The sequence below is a fragment of the Hyaena hyaena genome, unplaced genomic scaffold (assembly GCF_003009895.1).
Source record: "Hyaena hyaena isolate Hyena2069 unplaced genomic scaffold, ASM300989v1 scaffold_1451, whole genome shotgun sequence".
NCBI lineage: Eukaryota > Metazoa > Chordata > Mammalia > Carnivora > Hyaenidae > Hyaena > Hyaena hyaena.
Genome location: NW_024082082.1, coordinates 63,770 through 77,663, shown reverse-complemented (window position 1 = coordinate 77,663; position 13,894 = coordinate 63,770).

Genomic DNA, 13,894 nt, shown 5'->3' with positions numbered 1-13,894 from the left:
CTAACAGGTTGATGATATCTTGTGGTTTTGATTTACATTTCTCTGATAATAATTTAGAATATCTTTCCATGTACATTTTGGCAGTCTGTGTGTCTTTTTTGGAAATATGTCTATTCAGATCTTCTGCTCATTTTTAATTGATGTTTTTGTTTATTTCTATTTGTTTGATTTCCACTTTATTTTATTTTTTTGTTCTGCTTAGGTTAATATTTTCTAAATGTTTCATTATGTTTTGACTCAAACTGTTTCTAATGACAAATCTGCTGTCATTTTTGGGTTTGTTTTGTCATATCTAATGTATTTTATTCATTCTGGGTGCTTTGAATTTTTTTTCTTTTATCACCAGTTTTAAGCAATTTTACAGTTACATGCCATGATGTATTTTTGTTACATTTGTTGTGTTTGGAATCCAGTGAGCTCTTGGATTTGCAGGATTGTGCTTTTCACCAGTGGTTCAAAACTGCAGACATTTTTTCAAATATTTTCCTAACCCCTCATTCCTCTTCTGCTTTTCTGACTCCACTTGTATATATACAGCACTTCTTGAAGTTTTCTTACATCACTGGTACTTTCTTCCATTTTCCCTCAATCTTTTTTTTCTCTTTTCATTTTGAATATTTTTTATCATTACTCTTTCCTGTTGTCCTATCTAATCTGCTAATCCCATCCAATATATTTTTTAATCTTATATATTATAGTTTTATGTCTAGATTTTTAATTTTAGTCTGGTTATATATTTACAATATTCTGTAATCTGCTTAGGCTCAATCTTCCAGCTTTTTAAACATATGGAATAGTTGTGATATTTTAAAATTATTTTTAAATATTTTCACTCCAGGGTTGTATTGTCTTTTTTTCCTCCCATTATGAGTTTTATTAACTTACTCAATGCTTTGAAACTCTTATATGATTTTTAATATGATTTTATTTTCTAAAGATTAAACATAGCATTCTACTGAAGTACATTTTTCTATAGCAGTGACTTCTGAGGATTTTTTCCTCTGTAGGAAATTTATATATTCAATTTCCTTTGATAAGAACATATTTAATCTAATTAAAATATATCGATTATTATTTGAACTATATATTATTATTGTTAGTAACTGTACTTAATTGTAATATTTAATTATGTTGATAAAATTATTGGTAGAAAAATTACATTTAATTCTAAAAAATCCTATCTTGCAAGTAGAATGTTCTGTTTTTACAATAAAATTTGGAGTCAGATAATAAGCAATTTTAGGGAATAAAGCCAATTTCATGACTGAAAATTTGATTTATATCTCCAAAGTCAATAAGAAATAGTAAAGACATGTTAATGTGGTTTTTTTTAGCCATACACCCATAATTGTCACTTTAATCATTAATGATCAGATTGACTAGATCAACCTTCAGTAGATTCTGACTATTTTCATGGATAACATCCAAGAATCTCAGGATCACAATGTATGTATGCCTGTATGTATTTTTGAGAGGGAGAGCAAGAACGCCAGGGGGGAAGAGGTAGAAGGAGAAGAAGAATCTTTAGCAAGTTCCATGCCCAGTGTGGATCTCCATGACTGTGAGATTATGACCTGAGCTGAAATAAGAGTTAGTTGCTTAAACAACTGAGTCACCCAGGAGTTCCCACATGTATTTAAATTTTATATAGACCTATTATTAACCCATATATTGGTTCTCTGCTGAAATACTTTCTATAGATTAACTTCTTTAGAAGAAATAATCACTTATCTCATGTGCCATATTCTTTCATCTTCCTTTTGTTTGTTTTACTTTGCATCACTTAACAGATGAACTACCTAATTCCCTTGACTATGGCTGTTTTCTATTTTCCTTGGTAAATTTTAAATTTACTAAAAATATAAAGATAATTTTTGTCATCATCATTTTATTAAAGTTGCCTGTACAAAAATTTTTGTGACTTCCTGCTGTAATATTAGTATGTTTTCTTAAAATACTGAGATGAATAGAAGAAGGGGACAATGCTTTTTTATATGTTCTGGCCCTTGTCCAGAAGATCACAGAGTACATGGTCAGTTTTATGACCTTTTAACTACAAATAGTCCCCAAGGCAAGATGGTTTGACTTATGTTTGTTTTATTTTTTTCCTGTTTTATTTTTGTTTGTTTTTGTTTTTTACTTACCATGGTGCATAAATGATACACATTCAGTAGAAAGTGTACTTCATTCAAATTTTGAATTTTGATCTTTTCCTGGAAAAATGCTTTGTGGGAAAATACTCTTTTGTGATGGTGGGCATTGTCAGTGTGCTGTTAGCTTTCAGTCAACTATGTGGTAATAAAGATAAACAACTGATATACTTATAACTGTTCTGTACCCATACAGTCATTCTGTTTCACTTTCAGTACACTATTCAATAAATTACACAAGTATTCAGCATTTTATTATAAAATAGGCTTTCTGTTAGATTATTTTTGCCCATTTGTATGCTAATGTAAATGTTTTGATCACGTTTAAGGTAGGCTGTGCTAAGCTATGATATTTGGTAGGTTAGGTGTATTAAATGCATTTTTTGTTCATGGTATATTTCAGCTTACGATTGGTTTACCAAAATATAACCCCAATGTAAGTTTAGGGAGGTCTGTACTCCTTTAACAGAATGTCTCATGACTCCTATATTTTCCAGGGGAAATATAACACTCGTGGTATTCTACTTTCCTTTTATTTCAATAATTTTCACAACACCGCCCCCATTTTTGTTTCTTTTGGTTCAATCTATTTCTCTCTCGCAGCAGTTTAAAATGTGTTCCAAAGTCCACAGTAGTCCTCAAAACTCTTTCTACAGGTCTCCCAAATCAGACTACTTTCGTGTTCACAATTGGCTCATTAACAACTCAAGGGTTAAGGGCATTGACCTTGCAGCTGAAAGTCCTGTATAACTTTGACTCTCCAAAAATTTAAATACTAATAGCCTGCTGTTGACATATCATATCAGCCTTACTGATAACATAGATAGTCAATTAACACATATTGTATATGTTTTATATATATATATATATATACACATATAGAGTATATTGTATTCTTACAATAAAGCAAGCCAGAGAAAAATATTTAAAAAGTAATGAAAGAGAAAAATACATTCACAGTAATGTATTGTCTTTATTGAAAAAAAATCTGTGTTAAGTGGGTCAGGACAGTTCAGACCTGTGTTGTTCAAGGATCAACTGTATTTCTCTTTTTTGCCACAGTCTTTTGCTGACTATATAATATGTGATGCTGCAGCAGATTGTATGCTTTATCAGATATGAAAATCCAGCTTTCTTCTATTAAGTCACACACTAAGGAAATTTGAGAAAATGTAAAACAATGAGAAAACGTTTAAAAAAAATCCTACTATCCCTGTAATATTTTGTTTAGAAATTATTTTTCATAAAGATTATTTATGCATAATGGATTGATAATGATTGATTATTCTTTTAAAATGAATTTATAAATATATTTTTAAATTCTGTTTAATTTTTACTATGGTAAATATCTAGATTTAGATCTAAATATATAACCAGTGGTATATTGGAACTAGCTTGCACAGGCTGGTAAGAGTTGATTGTGTAGATTTCTCTCCAATTGTGTGTTCAGTGACATCACATTGGTAGCTCGAAACTGAACATGGTAAAAATAGTAACACCACGGAAATCAATAAATGCTACTAATCAGGGTTTGCTTATTCCATCTGCTTCCCATCCCTGAAAGACTGTTATTAAATACTTGTCATATCACTGGAAAAAGCCCACATGATCAAAAGAATTTTGGGTTCTTAAGATGAAAAAGTTTGAGAACCATGACCTGTCGGAGGCCGTGCCGGCTCCTACAGGTCCAGGGGTCCCTGAAGGATGGACGGTGTCGGCGAGAGAGAGTGAGAGAGCCCCAAGATCCTTTCTGATCACCAGGCAGGCATCTCTGTCCTGTCGGTTTTGGTGTCTTTATTTATAGGTCAAAAGTTAACATGGCATCAGGAAATGGAATTTTTACAATGGATAGCTCTTTGTGATAAGGTGTTTTCGGAAAATGTACAGAAACAGGTTTTACAGAAGTCTTCTTGCAGAACAGCCCCAATTATAGTGAAGTTGAGTAACTAAGAAAATAACAAGGTGTTCACATTATAATAACACTAAGATTAAGTCATAGGTTTGTAGATACTCTTATCCATCCTCATCAGAGCTGCCAGGGTAAGGGAAGGTGTTTGTGGAAAGTAGGCCTTAGGGAAGGGGCTGCTATACACCATCAGTTAGCAAAGGTGTATACTAACTTATCTTCTGCCCTTATCTGTTCCTTCTCTCTAAGTTAGGCTCTTTGTCTCCGGGTAAGACTTGGTTTTCCAGTTATATGCTTTATGGCACCGGAGAGCCAACCATACCTTTAAAGAGTTTACTTATTTCCAATACATAGAATAGCCTCTTTGAGTGCATTTACCTTTGTGTCTACTTTTATGATTTCTTGAATAGCTAGGGCATGATAGACATTTTTGGTTAGTTGATTTTCTTGTTGAGCTGTATGAACATCTTGGACTAACGCAACAGTAGAAACAGAATTGTACATGTAAAGATCAGTCTTTTATGAGTAAGGGTCGTTAGCCTGTTTATGAGTAACGGTCATTAGCTCAAGGGAAAGTATGGAGGGAAACAGGACCTGCTGGAGACACGATGTCTGTTCCCATAATCAAAAGAAGAAGTTCCCACAATAAGTTCCTTCACAAGGTGCAATCATCATATCAGGGCCGGAATAAGGGGACAAGTCACTCCTGATATTGATCAACAAGGTACCTTAGGGGTCTGTTCTCAAGCAGAAATAATTGAGTGGGGGTGGTTATCGGTCGTCATCTGATTGGCAAGAGACCGTGCAAACTTGCTTTAACCTCACCAGGAGTTTTCTCGACTAGTGGGCTCAGAATGGCTCCCAACAATGACCCCATTGAACCCTTCAAGGCATTGCTACCTAAAATGAGTTTGGAAAATAAAAGTTGTTTTAGTAAAAAATCTTCTGTTTTCCAATCTCCAAACCTCTTTAGCAATGTTGCAGAAACATACAGAGTATAATAAGCATGCACTTATTCTTCCTAATTTTGCTTCAAATCTCTCTATCCTGGATTGATCAGATCCTGGGGAAATTCAACCACTAAAACTATGGTATTTTGAATAAAGGTTACAGATTTAATTCTTGATAGACAAAAAAAAACCCCATAAAACAGTTACATATCTTTTATTTTAAAAAAGGAAACTTGTTTTTTTTAACCTTTTCAGGGAATATAGATATTATTTTTGTTTGTTCTAACATAACGGTATGCACTCTGTGTTTGAATTATGTTAGTATGGCAGAGTGCTTTATGGAAGATAATTGCTAGAATTTAGAGAACTAACTATGAGGCTTAGTTATGGTCCTACTACCTACTAGAAATTTGAATTGATTGTCTTTTAATAGTTAAATGATGGGGCGCCTGGGTGACTGAGTTGGCTGAGTGTCCTACTTCAACTCTGGTCATGATCTCACAGTCCATGGGTTCAAGCCCAGCATCAGGCTTTGTGCTGACAGCTGAAAGCCTGGATTCTGTATCTCCCTCTCTCTCTGCCCTTCCCCTGCTCACTCTGTCTTGCTCTCTCAAAATAAAGACATACAACAATTAAAGAAAATAGTTAAATGACCATGTCCCAAGTTATCGGAACAATTGTATCATTACTATCTGAATCATAGAGCTATTTTAAATATCAAGTTAGAAAACTAATATTAAAATGCTCTCTATATAGAACAGTTCTCTGAAAATATACTATAAAATAAAACTGTATAATGTTATTACAGAAATATAATGGAAAAATAGAAATTATATAAATGTACCTTTAAGGATCTGTGAAAGCAATATTATTCAAAGCTGTTTATTAATACATGAAAAGTCACTTTTTATTACTATAAAATTAACAGGATATTCAGCATGAAACATTTCTTTTTCTTTAGCAAATAAAATATAAAATTTTGAATAATTTCTAAAATATTAAACTACAAGTGATTATATAGCCCTCTATATCTACAGGTATTAATACAACATAATTTATGGGCATAAATTTACATATTTATATGAAATTTACATATTTATAAGCTTATTATTATGAAATATTTTTTTCATTACAAAAGTAGTCAAGACTTAAGATAAAATTGCAATCAAATTGTTCTATTGTACATTTTAATAAACAGTTTTAAAATATTTTGTGTTTAAAAGGACAGACAGACATAAAGTTTGCAATATTCTTTGAAACTAATTCAATTTTATTATCTGAAACTAACACAGTTGGAAATTGGGAAATTGTAGATTCAGTTAATGTTTGTTGAACGCAGGAGTGGAAATGGTTATACTAATGTATTATCAATTTTAAAATGAATATTTTGAAGTATGGAAACTATATTTTTAGAATGTCAAATAAACATGCATTTTGAAATGGTAAGCTAAGGTTTACAACATTTTCCATAATAAACCTCATTTTTCATGGGATGACAGGGGAGGAAATTGAAATCTGCTGCTCATTTTATAGCTGAGCAAACTTCTAAGAGGTAAACTTATTCATGTATTTCATGTGATTCTCTTTATAAATAACTTCATTAAGACTTACAGGATTTAGTAGTTTGTATCAATGAATATGTTTCCTTTCTGAAGTGATTTTATTTAATTGTGACCCCCTTAAATATTGCTTAATTTTAAACTCTATTTTCATCTATGTTTGTGTTATAGCTCATTCAGTTGATTTTTTCATTGCTGAGAAATGCTTGGACAAATTACTAAAGTGTCACTAAAATTATAGTCCCAAATGTTTCTTATTGAGCATCAGATATAACAATTAGTTATTTCATAAACATAGTACATCTTGACAAAATATATATTGATATCCTTTGTATGCTAGTTCTTTATGTTTGCATCTATTTTTCTATGAGAACTAATTTAATATAAAATGTTTTAGAATTTGAGTAACACAGAATTTCCATTTATGTAAGTCAAAATGATTCCTTAGAGGGTTTCCCTGGTGGCTCAGTTAGTTGAGTGCCCCATGCTTGATTTCAGCTAAGGTCATGATCTCAGGGTTGTGGGATCTAGTTCTGAGTCAGGCTTTGTGCCAGAGGTGGAGCCTGCCTGAGATCTCTCTCAAATAAAAAAATAAAATAATTCTTTAGAAACAATTTCAATCTAACGTAATTATATATATAAAATATATATTCATACACACATGTGAATAAATATTAAATACAAATTTATATTAAATTATTAAAATGACTTATTTGCTTACTTGCTTTTACTACCGATTTTCAAAAACAACTGGATTCCTAAATCTAGACTTTAGGGTAATTTTATAACATTATTATCTTTTATTGGTGGTATTTAAATCGATATTTTTTACATTAGAAAATCACTGATGAGAATAATACAAGTGAACCACAACAATTTATTCATTGTAAATGGCTAACATTTTATGTGAGTCAAATTTTCGTTTTCATTCTATTAATGGATTTTCACTTTCAGAAGTAAATCTTGTAATAGCCAAAACATTTACTTGAATCAGATTGCAGCAACACTTCCCTCCCAGCATACTTGTTATTTTTATTGCAGTTGTACAGTCACCATTATTTACACCACACTGATTGCAGCCTCTGTCCTGCCACATCACTGCTGTCAGTCACTCCTACACTTCAGTTTGCTAATTAGTCTACTCAGTCCATTCATCTTTCTCACCCCCCCTGTCCAATTGTTATTTTGTGAGTGCACACTAATGATCTGTATCCATTATAGATGACACATCACCATATTACTTTTTGTACTTGCTAATCTTGCTGCTGACTAAAAGGACATAAACAAATTTATGAAAAAGTATTGATCATCGATTCATCTAGTTTTTCCTAACATAAACTTATGTGATTGCACAAAATGCCCATAATTCTACATTTGAGTTTATGTTTCAGTATTTATCAAGTGTTTAATAGAAAGTACAGACCTTAATGGAATTTTTTTTTTTTAGTGTAGGTTCAGAGCTAGAAGCTTCAGTTTCTAAGTGTATGATCTTAGACAAATTAACCTTTATAAAGTACAGTCCCCTTTCTAACAATTGGACTCAGTAGCAACACTTCTTTCATTATATTTAATTGATTCAATACATTAAAGCTTTTTCTATCCACGTTGGCAAATTTCAAGTTCAAAATATGCTATTAAGTGTTTTCATTATGATATAGTGAAAACAACTGAAAACTTTCCTTTGTCCATTAATAAAATGTAATGCCCTTAGCTCTTACTGATTTTAAAAGTTATTTCATAAAACATCTAAAGAAACTTTATACCCTTTTTTCTTAATTAGATAAAAATACAAATCATATTAATGTATGTAATCTTTTTTAAAGTTTATTTAACTTACTTATTTTGAGAGGGAGTGAATGAGGGACAGGCAGAGAGAGAGGGGTAGAGAGAGAATTCCAAGTAGGCTCCACACTGATAGCACAGAGCCTGATGCAGGTCTCTATCTCAGGAAACTTGAGATCGTGACCTGAGCCAACATCAAGAGTCACATGCTTAACCAACTGAGCCATCCAAGTACCTCTGGATTTTTTATAAATTTTATTTTCCTTACCAGAAGGTCTGAATTACTCCATCCCTTATTGGCTAGACTTTTTCATCGTTGAGGTGCCCCATCTCTCACACTCTCTCTAGACCCTTTTCACTCTATTTCTTTTGCATTAGAAAATGAGTGTTTATTAAGTTCACATTTTACTTCAAAGAAACCCATGGTAAAAATTAACTAACATTTGGTGCAACATACGTTGCCCTCTAACACTGTCCCAAAATATTAATTATTAGAAATACTAGAGTTTTCTGATTGAAATTCTATTTTCTAGTAACAACGTTCCCAGTGATAACAAAACCAATTTATATTTCTATGTTTTTATCTCGTTGATCTAAAAGAAGAAGTTCATTGAACAGGGATGCACATTGTACTTCATTTTTCATAGTAACCTGAGTGAATTCACAGAGGCCCTGAGAAGCCTGAGTTGGAGACATGAAATAAGAGTCCAAAGTCGATAGCAACAGATTTACTCTGGGAAATCAGTGATGGTGCTGACTGTAGCTTATAAAAGACATGCATCTTGTGCAAATTCTGATACACATCTTTCAACTACTTCTTACCAAAATTAAAACCAGATAGTAGAGATTAATTAACCCCCATGTACTTATCACACAGTTTCAATAGTTATCAACTCAGGACCAGTCCTCCATCTGCTTCTTTTCTCTGTGTTATCTTGGAGCAAATCCTAGATATAATTTATTCCATTTCAGCATATATCTGAAAAGGACTCATTTATTGCAACATAACCATAATACCATTATCGCTTATAAAAATACTAATTTCTTTTTTTTTTTAATGTTTTATTTATTTCTAGGAGAGAGAGAGAGAGAGCGTGAGCAGGGGAGGGTCAGAGAGAGAGGGAGATACAGACTCTGAAATAGGCTCCAGGCTCTGAGCTGGCAGTCAGCACAAGCCCGACGTGGGGCTTGAACCCACAAATCGCCTAAGTGAAAGTCGGACGCTTAACCGACTAAGCCACCCAGGCGCCCCTAAAAATACTAATTTCTTAATAGTATTAAATATCTAGGGGCACCTGGGTAGCTCAGCTGGTTAAGCATCCGGCTTCGTCTCAGGTCATGATCTCGCGGTTCGTGGGTTCGAGCCCCTTTTCTGTCTCTGTGCTGACTGCCAGCTCAGAGCCTGGAGCTTATTTCAGAGTCTGTATCTCCCTCTCTCTCTGACCCTCCCCTGCTCACACTGTCTCTCTCTCTCTGTCTCAGAAATAAATAAAACATTAAAAAATAGCATTAAATATCTAGTAAACATATTACATTGATGCGTTTTTTAAATCATGATCTAAACAAAGTCTGTATATTTTAATTGCTTAAGTATTTTATAATTTTTCTAATTTATATGTTTCCTTTCTCTCTTTTTTGTCTCTTTGTTATGAATTCATTAATGAAGCTTAGTTATTTTTTCTATAGAGTTTGCCAAAACCTGGATTTGGAAATTGTATCCTCATGGTGCCTTATCCTTATTCTTTTTTCATCTGTATTTCTTGTAAATTAGTAGTTAGAGGCAGAGAAGTGATTAAAATTAGATTCTTTCTTGGAGAAAAAAGAAGTATTTGACTCTTCTAAATAATGCTGCAATAAACTTGGGGGTGAATATAACTCTTTGAACTACTGTTTTTGTATTTTGGTGGTAGATACCCATAGTGTGATGACTGGATTCCAAGGTAGTTCAATCGTTAACTTTTTGAGGAAACTCCATATTGTTTTCCACCATGGCTACACTTGTTTCAATTTCCACCAACAGCGTAAGAGGGTTCCGTTTTTTATGGATCCTCACCAATACCTATTATTTGTTCTTGTGTTGTTGATTTTAACCATTCTGATAGGTGTGAAGTTATAATCTTACTGTGGCTTTGATTTGTGTTTCCCTGATGATCAGGGATGTTGAGCATCTTTTCATGTGTCTGTTGGGCATTTGTATGTTTTTGAAAAAATGTCTATTCGTGTCTTCTGCCCATTTTTAATTGGACTATTTGGTTTGGGATGTTGACTTTATCAATTCCTTATCTATTTTGGATACTAAGCCTTTATCAGATATGCCATTTGTAAATATCTTCTCCCATTTTGTAAGTTGTCATATAGTTTTGTTGATTGTTTCCTTTGCTGTGTAAAAGCTTTTTATTTTGATATAGTCCCAATAGTTTATCTTTGCTTTTATTTCCCTTGCCTCAGGAGATATACCTAGAACTATGTTGCTATGGCAGAGGTCACAAGCACTACTGCAAATGTTCTCTTAGGATTTTTAATGGTTCCAGGTCTCACATTTAGGTCTTTAAATCCAATTTGAGTTTATTTTTGTGGATGATATAAGAGAAAATTTGAATGGACCAATGGCCAGCAAGGAGTTTGAATTGGTAATCAAAAGACTGTCAACAAACAAAAGTCTGGGACCAAATAGTTTCACAGGCTAATTCTACAAAATATTTCAAGAAGTTCATACCTATTCTTCTGAAACTTTTACAAAACATAAAAGAGAAAGGAAAACTTCCAAATTCATTCTATGAGGCAAATATAACCTGACACCAAATCCAGATAAAGACATCACAAAAAAGAACTACAGGTCGATATCTCAGATAAAAATAGATATAAAAATACTCAACAAAATACTGGCAAGATAAATTTAACAATACATTTAAAAAATCATTCACTGTAATCAAGTGGGATTTATTTCTGGGATGCAAGAGTGGTTCAATATTTGCAAATCAATCAATGTGATAAATCATATCAATGAGAGAAGTTGTAAAAACCATATGATTATTTCATTAGACACATAAAAAGCATTTAACAAAGTATAACATCCATTTATGATAAAGGCCCTCAGCAAAGTAGATGTTTCTGGATTTTTTAATTAATTTTGCTAGTGATAGTTCAATTTTTAAAATTTCATCTTAGGAAATTTTTGTATGATACTCCAAATTCTCAGAGGCTTGTACATATTTAACCAATGATTTAGTTTTGCATCATCACAATTACACAAAATATATCAAAATATTTCCAAATTAATACATGGATTTAGGTAATGAATATGTAAATATTGAAGTTTTGACCCCTACCCTGAACATGTATATTGTATTTAGAGAATACTGCCATCTCCTGTGTTTACTCTTTCTCCCATCTAGTGTATCATTCATCTACTAAGCCCCATTGATTTATCTTACACATGGGAAGGCAAGTCCCTAATGGATAGGGAAAGAAATGAAAATGGATTATGGTGAAGTGAGAAAAAGAAAAAAAAAAGAGAATAAAATAAAATGATGTGATAAGGTGCTCTCTATCAAGGGGGATTTTTAACTCAACTTTAAGGATCTGAGGACTAGAAAGAGAAATGAAACAGATAAATAGATACATTTTTTATATACACAGGGGACTTTTGGGACTTCAGTCATGAGAAGGAAACAATACCTTTCAAAAGATATTTACAATTTAGTATGGAAAATAGTATTTGACATACTATTTGAACACTTGCAGATTTAAATGGGTTATATAGAGTATGAGTACAAATATTTTGAAAATGATAAAGTATAAATGTTAGTTTAAAGGGAAATGTACGGTGTCTGTCCTGGCTTTATGTTTTCCTTCAGATGTTCACCTGTTTATATTTCTCTCTTATCAGACTATCAGTACACAATATAGTGGTAAAATGCTTTTCTCCTTCGTTTTTTTTTTTCTTCAGATACTTAAATTATCCTGTTACTAAAACAATCTAACTTGGTTTAAATAAATTTTTTAGAATTTTTTTATTTCTTTATTTGAAACAAACAAACCAAAAAGAGGCAATGCTGATTTCTATCTCTTTTTTTAATACTCTTCACTGTCTCCTCCCTCTCCCCACCCCCCAGGAACATGAGGAAACAACAACAACAGCAAAAATGTTCCTTCCTTTTAAATGACATGGTTTGAGCTCTGGTTGGAAAGCTCAGTGTCTCCCAGTCTCAACTTACCACATGACGTTCCTCTCACTACATTTGAATATGGAAACCTGTAACACAGAATCTTTTTTTTGGCAACCACATATATTATTTTTATCATATTTGGTTGAAAGCACTTAATGGAAAGGCAAACTTCCATGAATTGATTAACTTTTTAAATTATCTAAGACCTCATATATAACAGCATTGTCATGTACCTAAAAATAAAGAAAAAGAAATTCACTATAGGTACATAAAATAAAATAAATCTATGTTTTATATACATTTATTCATCAACTTTTCACTATACAGAACCACAAAAGATACGACAAAGGAATATTTTAGATCTTCCTCTTTCTAAGTGGGAATGGAGGGAAGTACATGCATATTTATAGTATTGGGCCATTTTTGTTACATACTGCATTTGCTGATTTTTTGTAATTGTTTTTAATTACTAATTTTCTAACGTTAAGTAAGTGATGATGTTTAACATCAGATTTAGAGAATATCCAACTTCCCTTGTAATCCTCATTGGCATTTTATATATGGCTTTATGTCCTAAATCTAGTTGCTCCGAAATAAGAATATATAGGAAGCTCTGGTTATTATAGCCAATGACACAAGGAGTGACATTTGCTGACACAAAAGAGAATATAAACTAAATTCAGTGACTTCTGAATAGATGCATATTTTTCTCTCTAACAAGATGGCAGAAAGGCATGTAAAACCCCTTCTCCACAGCAGAATAGCACGTATCACAGTCAAACAGGTGGAATCCCTGAGTCAGCTGGACAAAGCACCAAAGAATAGAAGTCATTATGCATAGAGTGAACTTATGTTAGAAGTATCTGCAAAAACAATAAGGGGATGAAAACACTTGTGCTTCAGATTTAGATAGATCTCTGTATTCATAAATTAAGAACAGACTAAAAAATTTTTCAATTGGTATAAATTCACAAATTCAGAAAGTAATCCAGTGAATCCATTCTATTGCAGGCTGCATGAAACTTGGAAAAATATGGAGAATATCAGGAAACATAATGAGGTAAGAATAAGTTTAGAATCACTAAATTTCCTCTTAAAAATTCTTTATGCAAGTTTATCTGTAATTGTCTTGTAAAATCTGGAAGAAAATAGATGAATGATTCTTATTTACAGTTTCATACATACATGTATGTGCCCCATATACAAAGGGACAATTTTATATGTTTTCAATTAACATTTTGATAACAACATTTTATATTTACATTCAATTTGGAAAAATAAAAGTACCTAATTTAATTCAAAGATGATTCTGAGCAAACCTAAAAGGGCATTTGACAAGATGATTGCTTACAAGAATTATTACTGAGTATACTAATGT